Source organism: Petaurus breviceps, unplaced genomic scaffold (assembly GCF_028583685.1).
Source record: "Petaurus breviceps papuanus isolate PSGF00001 unplaced genomic scaffold, PetGlider_PUasm1.0 140, whole genome shotgun sequence".
Classification (NCBI taxonomy): domain Eukaryota; kingdom Metazoa; phylum Chordata; class Mammalia; order Diprotodontia; family Petauridae; genus Petaurus; species Petaurus breviceps.
In genome coordinates, this window is record NW_027185698.1 from 25,112,084 (window position 1) to 25,125,245 (window position 13,162).

Genomic DNA, 13,162 nt, shown 5'->3' on the forward strand with positions numbered 1-13,162 from the left:
TGAAGGGTGGCCAAATCTCTTTTTTCCCCCACAGAAAATGGAGCCAGACAAGGGAAGAACAAAAAAAAAAAAACCCTCTGAAATGATAATTCTCTCTCTCTCTCTTTCTCTCTCTTTTTCATTTTTTTCTTAGCTCTTTTATTTTAATTTGCCTCCTAGATCTTTACCAATGAATGTTGTGTGGTTAAGAGAGAAATCCTTCCTGCGATTGTTTTCAATAATCATGTATGGACTATACTTGAACACAATTCAGGTGGATTAAAAATAGCTTGCTAGGGCAGCCAGCGCAGCCCTCTAGCCCATGATGACAGAGACATGTGATAAAGGCACACTCAGGAGGCAGGTTGAGCCTGCTAGAATATAGCTTGAATTTGAGTCATATTGGTAAAGTCATTGTACCTGTTTCCTTGCAATTCAATCCAGATCTCGACAGCTTGCCAAGCCATTGGGAGACACCCTATGACAAAGACCTTCCTTGCGGGGCCACAGGAGCTCAGCAGAGTCAGGGTGATTTGATGGAAATAGCTTTTCCTGTGGGGTTGGAAGGCCTGGATTAAACCCTGTCTTTATTGTCTGTGTAAGCTTAGGCAAGTCCCTTAGGGGGTTGGGCTATAAATACGTGCTGAGGTCCTAGCTTGGGATCTAGGCCTCTACCATTTGGTGATTATTCTGCCCAAGTGTTTTCCTACAGTATGCTTAGACTTCACTTGTAAACTCAGTTTCCAATTAAAATAAATATAATAGTGTTAATTAGCTAATGCCTAGTGTGCTTTAAAATTTATGTAGGACTTTTTATATGAACATCCCTATGTGGTAGCTCAGTTAGACAGTGTACATTTTATTATTTCTATTTTATGTATGAGGAAAGTGAGACCTGAAATGACCTTTACAGGGTCATTCAGCTAGAAAATGTCTGAGTCAGAACTTTGAGCTCAAATGTCCCTTTCCACTGCTGTACACTACCTCCTATATTAGCAAGTGTCAGGGCTGGGATTTGACCCAGTTCAAAGACCAGTGTTCTTTCAATTATACTACCCTATCACATGGAAGTCAGTAGTAGAAAGAATTGAGTCCTACCACCACTACTTTATCTCCTTAGGCAACTTACTTAAACTCTCTGCCTCAGTTTCCTCATCTGTAAGACTAGGGTGAAGAGAACTGCCCCACAGGGTGGATGTGAAGATGAAATGAAATAATAATTATTATCATAAAAATTCACATTTGTTGATCACTTAAAAGTTTACATAGTCTTTCCTCATAATAACCTTGTGAAGTCGCCATTTTTACAGACATGGAAACTCAGACTCAGAGAGGGGAAGCAGAAATGTCACAGACCCAGTCCAAATCCAATTTCTTTTTATGGTGAAGTGCTTTATGACAAATAAATTCCTGGAAACAGTGCCTCATAGCAGATTGTCATAAGGCAAATGCAGAGCTATCCCTACGCTGTGCCCAGTCTGGATGCATTTTTTCCTCCTTCATCTCTTCGGTAAGACCAGCATCACTGAGCTGGCAAACGAGCATATCACTAGCCATGTCAGGAAGTGAAGAATGGGTCTTCGAGGATGGGAAGTAACTGGGACTGCCTGTCTGTTCTGGGTTAGGAGAATCTGGGTTACAAATGAGGATAAGTTCATGCCTATTTTCAGGGCATTTGTATCAGAAGATCCCAGTGTGGGATTCAGAGCTTGTCAGATCAGTTATCCTTTGGGTTTTCAATATGGCTGCTAATGCTTCACTGCCCTCCATGTTCTACACAGGGCTGACTCTGGGCATGCTTTGTCTCTAGGGCTCTCCCATCTACCCTTGAATATATTCTCTTTTTAAACAACCACCTTCTTCCTCAAAGTCTTTCAGTGTCTTCAAGACTACCTTGACCATTGTGGGCCTTCCATGAATAATTGTTAAGTGTTTTTTCTCCCTATGGGCTCAACTCTGTGAGTGCTACCTTTGTCTATATTACCGTATTCTGGAAAGTTCTTCTGACATTTTCTTCCCCTAATTCCATTCAACCTCATCTGTACTATAGCTCCCAGGGAATAAGGCATTTGAAGGAGGCCAGACTAACAAGCAGGTAAAGTAGATGGCCATCTGTAAAATATTATTTGAAGGTTCCTGGGCAGGTCACTGGTTCTGTCCCAAGTTATCTTCCCACTTCTACCTCCCACCAATGCATGAAATTCTCCAGTTAAAGATTCATTTCTTTCTTTGAATTCACTATTAAAATGGAAAAAAAAAATCATAACTTGAACCTTTATTAGCTAGCACCTTGTTGGGAATGAGGATGTAGAAGTTAATGGAGAGAGAGACCCCGTGTAAACAGATGCAGGTACACACACAGGAGGGCTGGGGCTACTGAGCAGGGAAGTGGCAGGATATTCAAAGACAAATGTGAGTTACTTACCAATTTTGTAAGAGACCTTCTAGCCTATGAGAAGCAGAACAGAGGTGTGCTGTGGCAGCATAGGGGATGGAATGCAGGATGTGAAGTCAGGCATAGGGCTGCAGATACTGCTTCAGTCCCATTAGCTATATGACCACGAGCAAGCAGCCTTTCTGGGATTCAGTTTCTCATCTGTAAAAGGAAGCGGTTGGATTAGATGGTCTCTGGGATCCTTTCTGGTCTCCATCTCTGATCCCATGATTCTATGAGATATTTCCGAAGTTATCTTAGATAAACTGTTCTCAAACTTTTTGAGTCTTAAGACTGTTTTATACTCTTAAAAATTATTAAGCTCCCCATTGCCCCAAGAACTTTTCTTTATGTGGGCCAAGTCTATTGAAATATGCCACATTCAAAATTCAAACATCTTAGAATTATTTTTAAAATAGTTTTAATCTCACAGACCCTCTGAAAGGGTCTCAAGCACTTCCGGGGTCCCTAAACCATATTTTGGGAATTTTTGTCTTATTCTGATTTTCCCTCAGCAAAACTATGGTCACTTCTGACACCCAAAGACTTCACTGGACCCTGGTCTCCAAGGGAAGAAATGGATACTTATCTAAATGTGACAAAGCAAGCTGTGTAACATTGTGTGATCATCTTAGCCAAGGGACTTTCCATGGAGGCAGTGTGGTCTAGCTGAAAGAGTACTAGAGTGAGACTCAAGAGACCTGATTTCTAGTCCCACACTCTATCTTTGGGCAGTTCATTTTCTTGCCTTAGGTCACAGATTCCCCAGCTATTAAGTAATAACCCGTGTTTATATGTGAGTGCTTTGAGATTTACAAAGCGCTTCCCTCTTAATAACTTTGTGGGTTAATAGAAATATTATTACTGTCATTTTACAAGTGTAGAAACTGATGCATATAAAGGTCAAATGTGTTGCCTGTAATCACAAAACTAAGGGTCACTAACAGGAAACCCCAGGTTGTCTGACTCCAAGTTCAGTTGGCTTTCCACTGTACCAAGCTGCCTTTCTAAAATGGGGCATTTGGATGACTCCCTGCTTCTTAACCTTGTCCCCTCCAGCACTGTGGTAATGTCTACTGACCATTTCTCAGAATCATGTTTTTAAATGTTTTAAGATGTATAGAATTGTAAAGGAAAGCAATTATATTGAAATATAGTCATGAGAATATTTTTGAAAAATGTTCACAAATCCCTTCCCCCAGGTAAGAACTTCTGATACCAGATGATATATTGAGAAGATCCTTTCTAGTTTTAGTAATTGTAGATTCAAAGTTCTAGTTTGGTCACTGTGTGACCTTGGGTAAGTAACTAAACCTCTGAGTCTTAACATCCTCTGTAAAATGAAAGTAATAATACTTGCAGTAATCAATACTACAGAAGATTTTTGCAAAGATTAGATGAATTGCATGAAATAAAGTGAATGCATATAAAGTATTTTGTGATATAAAACATTATGTAAATGTGAATTATTATTTTTGTTTAAATAACTTCAGTATAATCAAGCCTGTTAACTCCATTATGGTATTTGGGACACCTGACCCAAGCTGAAATTTTCCTGCCCTCTTTAATTACTTCCATTGTTAGGTGCCTGATAATTATATTTGGAACCCACTAGTACAAAAATCACATATACAGCTTAGTTTATGAACTCTATTTGTTCACTGATTGCCGTTCTTCCTCATTTTGAGATAAAAAAAGAGATCTCTGGATCTCCTCTCTAACACTGCCTGCATAATGTAATGTTGGGTAAACAAACTATTTAATAACAACTAGCATTTATATAATGCTTTGAGGTTTGCAGAGCACTTTTCATATGGTATTGCATTTTATCCTCATATTTAACCACCCTATGCCTCAATTTTTTACTATATAATGATGGATTTGGATTACACAGCCTCTTGAATTTATTTTCACCTGTCAATCTATGACAGGTAAGTGTTGGGGGTGCTAGCAAGACCCTGTAGTCAGTAGGGAGAACTAGTCAATATGCTTAAGGTCCACCTGTCATCTGCCCCACCCACCACTAGAGGGCTCTCTGGGAGTGAACAAGATGCTTTCTCTGGCTCTCAGCATACTGGCTGCCATTTTGGCCTTAGCTCCACCTGCTTTGCAGATGACATCACTTTTCTCTTGTTCCTCTAGGATTTGTATGTGGATTATCCAGTCAGATTGTTAGCTTGAAATCCGCAAATTACTCTAAGAAGATCTTTTCCTCTTCATTGCTACCATCTAAAGGCCTCCTTAGAAAGATTCATTTTATTAGCTCATAGTTTAATTGGATAAGGATAAATGGGGATAATAAGCATATAACCAATAAAAACATGTATTTTACAAGTGACAACCATCCAAATTCTCCCAACACTCACAGGGCAGAACCTCACTCTAGCTGACTCCCATTTCAGCATAGAAATGAACATTGTTCTGGTGTTTAACCCAAACCTCCCAACTCCCATTGGCACATGGAGGAGGGAGACATTTTCTTTTCAGGAAGTCCTCATAACTGAATGCTGAGGCTGGGATTCTTGGCTCATTATTTTAATGTCAATGAAGAATTTGATTCTACCCTGTAGCATCTCCACATTATTTTTTGTTGACTTATCTAGAGTCTAAGAAACCTCTCCATGGGTGACTTACTCCATCAACCACTATTTAAGGAAGGGCCTAGCCATATGTCATATTTGGTTTCATGCTGTAATATTCCTCTTTATCTACCACATTATCCTCTTTCTCTCTCTCCTCATAAAACTTCTTTATGTATTGTCTTCCCTCATTAGAATGTAAACTCCTTGAGGATAGAGACTATTGTGGTTGCTGATACTTTTATCCCAACTGCTCAGCTCAGTGCCTTGTACATAAGAAGCACTTAACACTCTCTCTCTCTCTCTCTCTCTCTCTCTCTCTGGCAATTGGGGTTAAGTAATTGTAATTTGAAGACCTTCCCTGCTTTGAAAATTAACTCTGTCCCCCTAATAGACTGAATGTAGTCACATGGAGTCTGTGGTAGGAGGAGTTTACTAAAGGGTGGAGCAGAGCCCACAGGAACCTGGGAGTCAGAGCTAGCTAGACTGGGAGGAGCAGAAGATGGGTTCCAGGGAGTCAGTCAGGCTTGTGAGTAAGTATTGGTTTGTGGGAAGGCTAAAGGATGGCATGGCTCTCTGTGCTGTTGTGGAATATTAAATTCTTTGCTACTATGATGGAATCATCTTACTGGTTTTGGGATTTGGTTTTCTGGTGTCTGAATAAATGTTTTGCTTCTTTCTTCTATGTGGAGAGTCTGTTGTATTTTGTGATTGAGCACTGTGCATGTATATTTATAGTAATTTTGGGCACTGTGACTATTACATTGGTGCTACACAGTTACATCTCTCTATCGTCTCTATCTATTTATCTATTCTTGAATATAAATTTTGTTTTGTACCTGCTAGTTTTTCTGCTAATATAATTAGAATTCCATTAACTAGATCCAAAGGCTGGCTAAGACACAGAGGGAAATTCTCTCACTGGCCTTCATTCTCTTGTGTCCTCAACCTTGAGAAGTCCTTTATGTTCTTTTTTTTGCCTTTTGGAGGGCAATTGGGGTTAAGTGACTTGCCCAAGGTTATATGGCTAGTTGTTTTGTGTGTGTGTGTGTGTGTGGGGGTGTGGGTGTTAAGTGTCTGAAGCCGGAACCGAACTCAGGTCCTCCCGACTCAGTCCTTTATGCTTTGCACAGTCTCTAAAGCTAGAGCTTTAGAGGGAAGTCCAGGGCTATTAATCCCAAGTGTTCTGAGAGATAGCATTCAGGGTGGGGTATGGGATAGAAAGCAAAAACTCAGTTCCCAGCTATGGATGGGTTATATCAAGTTGTCTACTGAAAGGCAGTTTTATACTTCAAACTCCACTTCTTCCAGAAACCAAGGAGTTAGGACAATTCATAACCTTTAGCAAATGTATAGTTGCCTTTCTTGTACACAGGTAGAGAGTCCATCACCGCCACTGGAAGTCAAGAGTGCCATTAAGTCCTTTAACATGATATAGCATAAGGACCCCAAGATTCAGAATCAGTTTTTCTTTGTTTTCAAATTCCCACTCTGCCACTCACTCTCTGTGTGACCTTATACAAGCCATTGAACTTCTGTGTCTCTCAGTTCCTTTATCTATAAAGAAGGGCTTGGATCTCCAAAGGTTTCTTCTAGCTCCAGAGCTCAGATCCTGTGATTTATGCAGAGACCTGGTTCCTAAGGATGAGGGGCAAAAATTATTTTTTTTTAAACTGACTTAGCAACTAAGGTTTTTTTTTTTTTTGGAGGAGGGGAGAGGCATCAATAAGTATTAGAGACCTCTCCAAAATCCCTCCATGGTTCTTTGTGAAAGGCCTTCTTCCTAAAATGTGAATATATTCAAGGTGCTCACTTCCCCTCCTCACACCCTTTCTCTAGCCTTCTGGTTGCCCTCACTGCAGACACCCACCAATTCCAAACTGGAGCTCTCTGACCGAGGGAGGATTTAGTGATGCATGGAGTTTCTGGATGGCTGACCAGGCAGAGCAGCAGGGTCGTGTTACTGCATTTTATGAAGGAAAAAAAAGCTAAGCAAAGGCAGCCCCTGTGCAGGGCTGTGCTGGATTGATGGCAGTGAGCAAAATCACAATTCAGCTGTACCAACTCTAATAAACAATCCCAGGACCTGGCATCCTGGTTAGTGGGGAGGACACAAGCCCTGTACTTACTGATTTGTGAAGGGGGTGGAAGTGAGAGGCAGAACAGGGTGGAGTCTGCTTTGCTGTGGCCTCCTTTGGGGATGCTTTATTTCTTCTCTAAATACTTTAAGCCATGTTAGTTGGAGAAAGAAATGACTGGAGAGGAAGGTTCAAGTTCTAGTTATTTCTATCAGGATCAAGTATTGTAGTTGAAATTTGTGGATTTGAGCGATCACTGCAGGCTATCCCTCACTTTCTCCCAATAATCTTGCAGAGAGATGGATGTGTCACCACAGAATGCCTTGGTAGCTGGAATGTTGTTCTTTCCTACCACTTAAATCGCTGCTTCGGGTGGTGGGGGAATGGTTGGGGAAACAACAAAAATAACTCATTTGATTAGTGGTGTTTTTAGCCATTGGTCTTCCATCTTCTTCAGGTTTTGAAGGAATGAGATTTCAACACTATCGGTGCAGTTACCACCCAAATTCACCCGATAAGGTGCAGTCACCCTGAGACTTCCAGAATTTATGGAAACCTGGGGAGAAGAGCCAGAGTGCAGCAACACAATTATGAGCTGCTTAAGGGGGAGTGGTTCATGGTACCACGGACACGGGAACTAGGAAAAGGGACTGTTAGGAATATTTGTCATCGCTATCCGACTGGCTCCCGGCGAATTCTGAACCATTAGTCATACCTTTCCTAGCAAGTTGAGCCATGAACGTCCAAAGCAACAATTGCTGACATGGGTTTTACATGGCAGGAGTTAAGGTGAGCATCCTGGCTGGGATATGATGAATGGCCATAGCAGATAAAATGTTATAGTGGTGTGAGCACTAGATTTGGAGTTGGGAGAGGTAGGGATGGATGTGTGACCTTAAACTAAATACTTCACCTCTTTCCTAAAATTGAATTCCTTGAAGACATTTAAAAAGAAACATATGCAAAACAGAACTTATTATCTCCACCCACTCAACCCAGCCCTCTTCCAGACTTCCCTATTTCTGCCAAAGGCACCTCTATCCTTTTATTCTCCTGCATTCATACCCTTGGCATTATCTTCTCTCCCTCACCCCACATATCCAAATCAGTTACCCAATCTTGCTGTTCCTACTTCCATAAAATCTCACATCCAACTCCTTGTCTCTACTCACACAACCATTACCTTATTTCAGACCCTAATCAACTCTCACCTAGATTATTGCAATAGTTGCCTAATTAGTGTTCCTGCTTCAAGTCTGTGTCTGCCACAATCCATCCTCCATCCTGCTGCCAAAATGATTTTCCCTTAAGCTCAAATCTGACCATGTCATTCTCCTACTCAATAAATACCAGTGGTTCCCTGTTGCCTCTAGGATCAAATATAAATTCCTCTGCTTGGCTTTGAAACTCTTCACAACCTGGGCCAACCTACATTTCCAACTTCATATATATTACTCATGCAGCCTTATTCCTCTACAGACTTTGCTCCAGATTTCCTCTGCTATGCCCCAGATCTTTATCCCATAGTCTCACTCCAGCCCAGGAATTCATACTTAGGAATTAACCTGTGCTACTACTGCAGCCTCCCCCTCTGATTCCATAGCTATAGTCCAGATCTTCTGTATCTTATACCTGTATCTTATTTCTTTTTATGTGTTGTTCTACCCTATTAAAATATAAGCTCCTTCAGGGCAGGGGCTCTTTTTCTACTAGTATTTGAATTCTCAGCATTTAGCACAATGCCTGACACATAGTAAGCACTTAAATGCTTGTTGACTTAATAGCTTTTTGTTAGTTCCCCTTTTTGTGCCCTACATTCCCACCTTTCTGGCTTTCTATCTATTCCTTATAAATGCCATGACATTTCATGTCTCTGGTACTTGGTACTAACTGCTTTTCTTACTGGAATTTATTCCCTCCTTACTTTTGCCTCAAAGAGCCACACTCTTCCTTCAAGATACACCATCTTCTCTCGACCCCAGTCCTCTCAGTTGTAAGTACTTTCCTTCTTTAATTTGCATTTATTTTTTATTCAGTAGTTTATTTCTTTTATATATGTTTATATGTCTACATGTTATCTCCCTCAACAGAATGTGAGCTTCTTAATAGTAAGGTTTGTCTTATTTTTTGTATTTGTTGTGCCTAGAACAGTGTCTGACACACAATGGATATTTAATAAATTCTCTCCCCCCGCCTTATTTCTTATTTTTTAAAAAAGAAAATGAAAAAAACATGATTCAGTTTGCCCTCAGAATTCATCAGTTCTCTTTAGAGAACTGTCCTTTGTAACTGTCTTGCATTATTATCTTGACCAGAGTAGCAAAGTCCTTCACAGCTGATAATCATTACAGTATTGCTGTTACTGAGCACAATGTTCTCCTAGCTCACTTCACTTTGCATCAGTTCATATAGATCTTCCCAGGTTTTTCTGAAATCACTTTGCTCATCATTTCTTATAGCACAATAGTATTCCTTCACAGCATATTCTTCAACTTGTTTAGCCATTCCTAAATTGAAGGGCATGCCCTCAGTTTCCAGTCCTTTGCCACCACAAAAGAACTGCTATTAATATTTTTGTACAAATAGATCCTTTTCCCTTGCCTTTCATCTTTTTTGGGATACAGATATAGTAGTGATATTGCTGGGTCAAAGGGTATGCAAAATTTTATTACTCTTTGGGCATAGTTCCAAATTATTCTTCAGAAAGGTGGACCAGTTTACTACTCCACCAACAGTTTGTTGGCATTATCCTCTTTCCCCTCCAGCATTTATCATGTTCCTTTTCTGTCACATTAACCAATCTGATAGGTGTGAAGTGGCACCTCAGGGTTGTTTTAATCAGCATTTTTCTAATTAATAATGATTTAGATAATTTTTCATATGATGGTAGATACCTTTGATTTCTTCTGAAAAATGCCTGTTAATATCTTTTGATCATTTACCAATTAGGAAATAGCTCATATTTTTTTTTTTTTACAAATTTGGCTCAGTTTCCTATATATTTGAGAAACGAGGCATTTATAAGAGAAACTTGCTGTGAAAAATTTTTCTCTGATTTCCTGCTTTCCTTCTAATTTGGGTTACTTTGGTTTTGTTTGTGCCAAAATTTTTTAATTTCATGAAATCAAAATTATCCATTTTACTTCCTGTGATCCCCTCTATCTCTTGTTTGGTCACAGTCATTTCCTTTATCCATAGATCTGACAGGAAAATTTTTTCATCTGCTCCTGATTTACTTTTGATATTAACCTTCATGGGCAAATCTTTTACCCATTTTGACCTTAATTTGGTAGAGGTTGTGAGATGGTGGTGTATGCTTAGTTTTTGCCAAATTGCTTTCCAATTTTCCCATAAATTTTTGTCAAATAGTGAGTTCATGTCCCCAAAGTTTAGATCTTCAGGTTTATCAAACACTAGATTACTATGGTCATTTACTACAGTGCATTATATGCCTAATCTATTCTACTATCGACTGCTCTATTTATTAGCCAGTTTTAGATTGTTTTCCTGATTACTGCTTTGTAATATAATTTGAAATCTGGCACATCCAGGCTAATTTTCTTCATATTTTTTTCCCACTGCTTTTCTTGCTATTCTTAACCTTTTGTTCTACCAGATAAATCTGGTTATTGTTTTTCTGGTTCTATGTAATGATTCTTCTTTGGTAGTTTGATTGGTATGGCACTGAATAAATAAATTAACTTAGGTAGAATTGTCATTTTTATTATATTGTCTTAGTCTACTCATGAAAAATTTCTTAAGATCTGTCTTTATGTGTGGGAAGTGTTTTGTAAATATGTTAATATAGTCCTTGGGTTTGTCTTGGCAGGTAGACTCCCATGTATTTTATATTGTCTGCAGTTATTTTAAATGAAATTTCTCTATGTCTTCTTTCTGGGTTTTATTGGTAATATATAGAAATGCTGATGATTTATATGGGTTTATTTTATATCCTGTAACTTTGCTGAAGTTGTTAATTGTTTCAAATAGTTTTTTTTAGTTGATTCTTTAGGATTCTTCCAGTATACCATCATATCATCTGCAAAGAGTGATAGTTTTGCTTCTTCCTTAACTGTTTTTATTCCTTCAATTTCTTTTTCTTGTGTAATTGCTATGCGTAGCATTTCTAATATAATATTGAATTTAATATTGAATCACCATATTGAATACTATGGTGACATCCTTGCTTAACCCCTTTTCTTACTGGGAAGGCTTCTAGTTTATCCCCATTACAGATAATGCTTCCTCTTGGTTTTAGATGGATTCTACTTATTTTAAGAAAGACTCCATTAATTCCTATGCTTTCTAGTGTTTTTAATAGGAATAAATGTAATTTGTCAAAAAATTCTGCTTTTATTGAGAGAATAATATGATTTTTATTGTTTTTCTTATTAATGTGATCAATGATTATAATTTTTCTTATATTGAATCAGCCATGCATTCTTGGTATAAATCCTACCTGGTCATAGTATATTATCTTTGTGATATATTTCTGTAATTTCCTTGATAGTATTTTATTTAAAATTTTTGTGTCTGTATTCATTTAAGAAATTGGCCTATAGTTTCCTTTCTGTTTTTGCTCTTCTTGGTTTGGGTATCAGAATCATATTTATATCATAAAAGGAATTTTGTAGGACTTCTTAATTTTTTTCAAATAGCTTATATAGTATTGAAGTTAATTATTTCTTAAATGTTTGGGAGAACTCACTTGTAAATCTACCTGGTCCTGGGGATTTTTCCTTAGGAAGCTTATTTATGGTTTGTTCAATTTTTCTTTCTTTTTTTCTTCCTAAAACAGGGTATTTAAGAATCCTGTTTCCTTTTCTGTTGATCTGAGCATTTTATACTTTTGTAAATATTCATTCATTTAACTTAGATCATCAATTTTATTGGCATAAAATTGGACAAAATAGCTCTTAATAATTGTTTTAATTTCATTTTCATTGATGGTACATTCACCCTTTTCATTTTTCATACTGACAACTTTGTTTTCTTCTCTATTTTTAAAAATAAAATTAACCAATGGTTTATCTATTTTATTTCCCTCCCCATAAAACCTGTTCCTAGTTTTATTTATTAGTTGATTTTTAAAAATTTTCAATTTTATTAGTCTGTCCTTTGATTTTCAGCATTTACATTTCAGTGTTTATTGGGGATTTAACTTTTCCTTTAAGAATTTGTATGCTATGCTATTTGGTGCATAGGTTAGTACTGATATTACTTTATTGTCTATGGCACTTTTTAGTAAGATGTAGTTTCTCTGCTTATGTCTTTTAATTAGGTCTATTTTTGTTTCATCTGAGATTTAGCTGAAGCATAATACATTCTGCTCCAGCCCCTCATTTTAACATTTGTGTCTCTCTATTTCAAGCATGTTTCTTGTAAACAGCATATTGTTAGATTCTTATTTCTAATCCATTCTGCTATCTGCTTCTGTTTAATGAGTGAATCATCCCATTTATATTCACAGCAATGATTACTGACTGTACATTACTCTCCATCCTATGTACAGTCAGTAATGTACAATCAGTAATTATTGCTGCTCAGTCATTTCAGTCACTCTTTGTTTGATTTTTATCACAAATTTTGACTCTCTGTGAGTCCATATGGAATTTTCTTGATAAAGATACTGGAGTGATTTGCCATATTCTTCTCCAGCTCATTTTTCAGACAAGGAAACTGAGGCAAACAGGGTTAAGTGACTTGTCCAGAGTTATAGCTAGTAATTGTTCGAGGCCAGATTTAGATTAAGAAAGATGAGTCTATCTGGCTCTAGGGCCAGGTACTCTGTCTACTGTACTACCTAGCCATCCTAGATTTCTATACCCTACTGAATATATCTTTTCCTCTTCAAACAAATTCAGATGAGAGTGAGGAGATTCAAGTATTGCCTTCCCCTCTTCACTTCCCCCTTCACTGTAAAATGTCTTCTTTGTATGCTTCTTTTATATGAGATAATTTCACCTATTCTTCCTCTCCCTTTATCCTTCTCCCAAGGAATCTTTCTTCCTTCCTTCCTTTCTTCCTTCCTTTCTTCCTTCCTTCCTTTCTTTCTTTCTTTCTTTCTTTCTTTCTTTCTTTCTTTCTTTCTT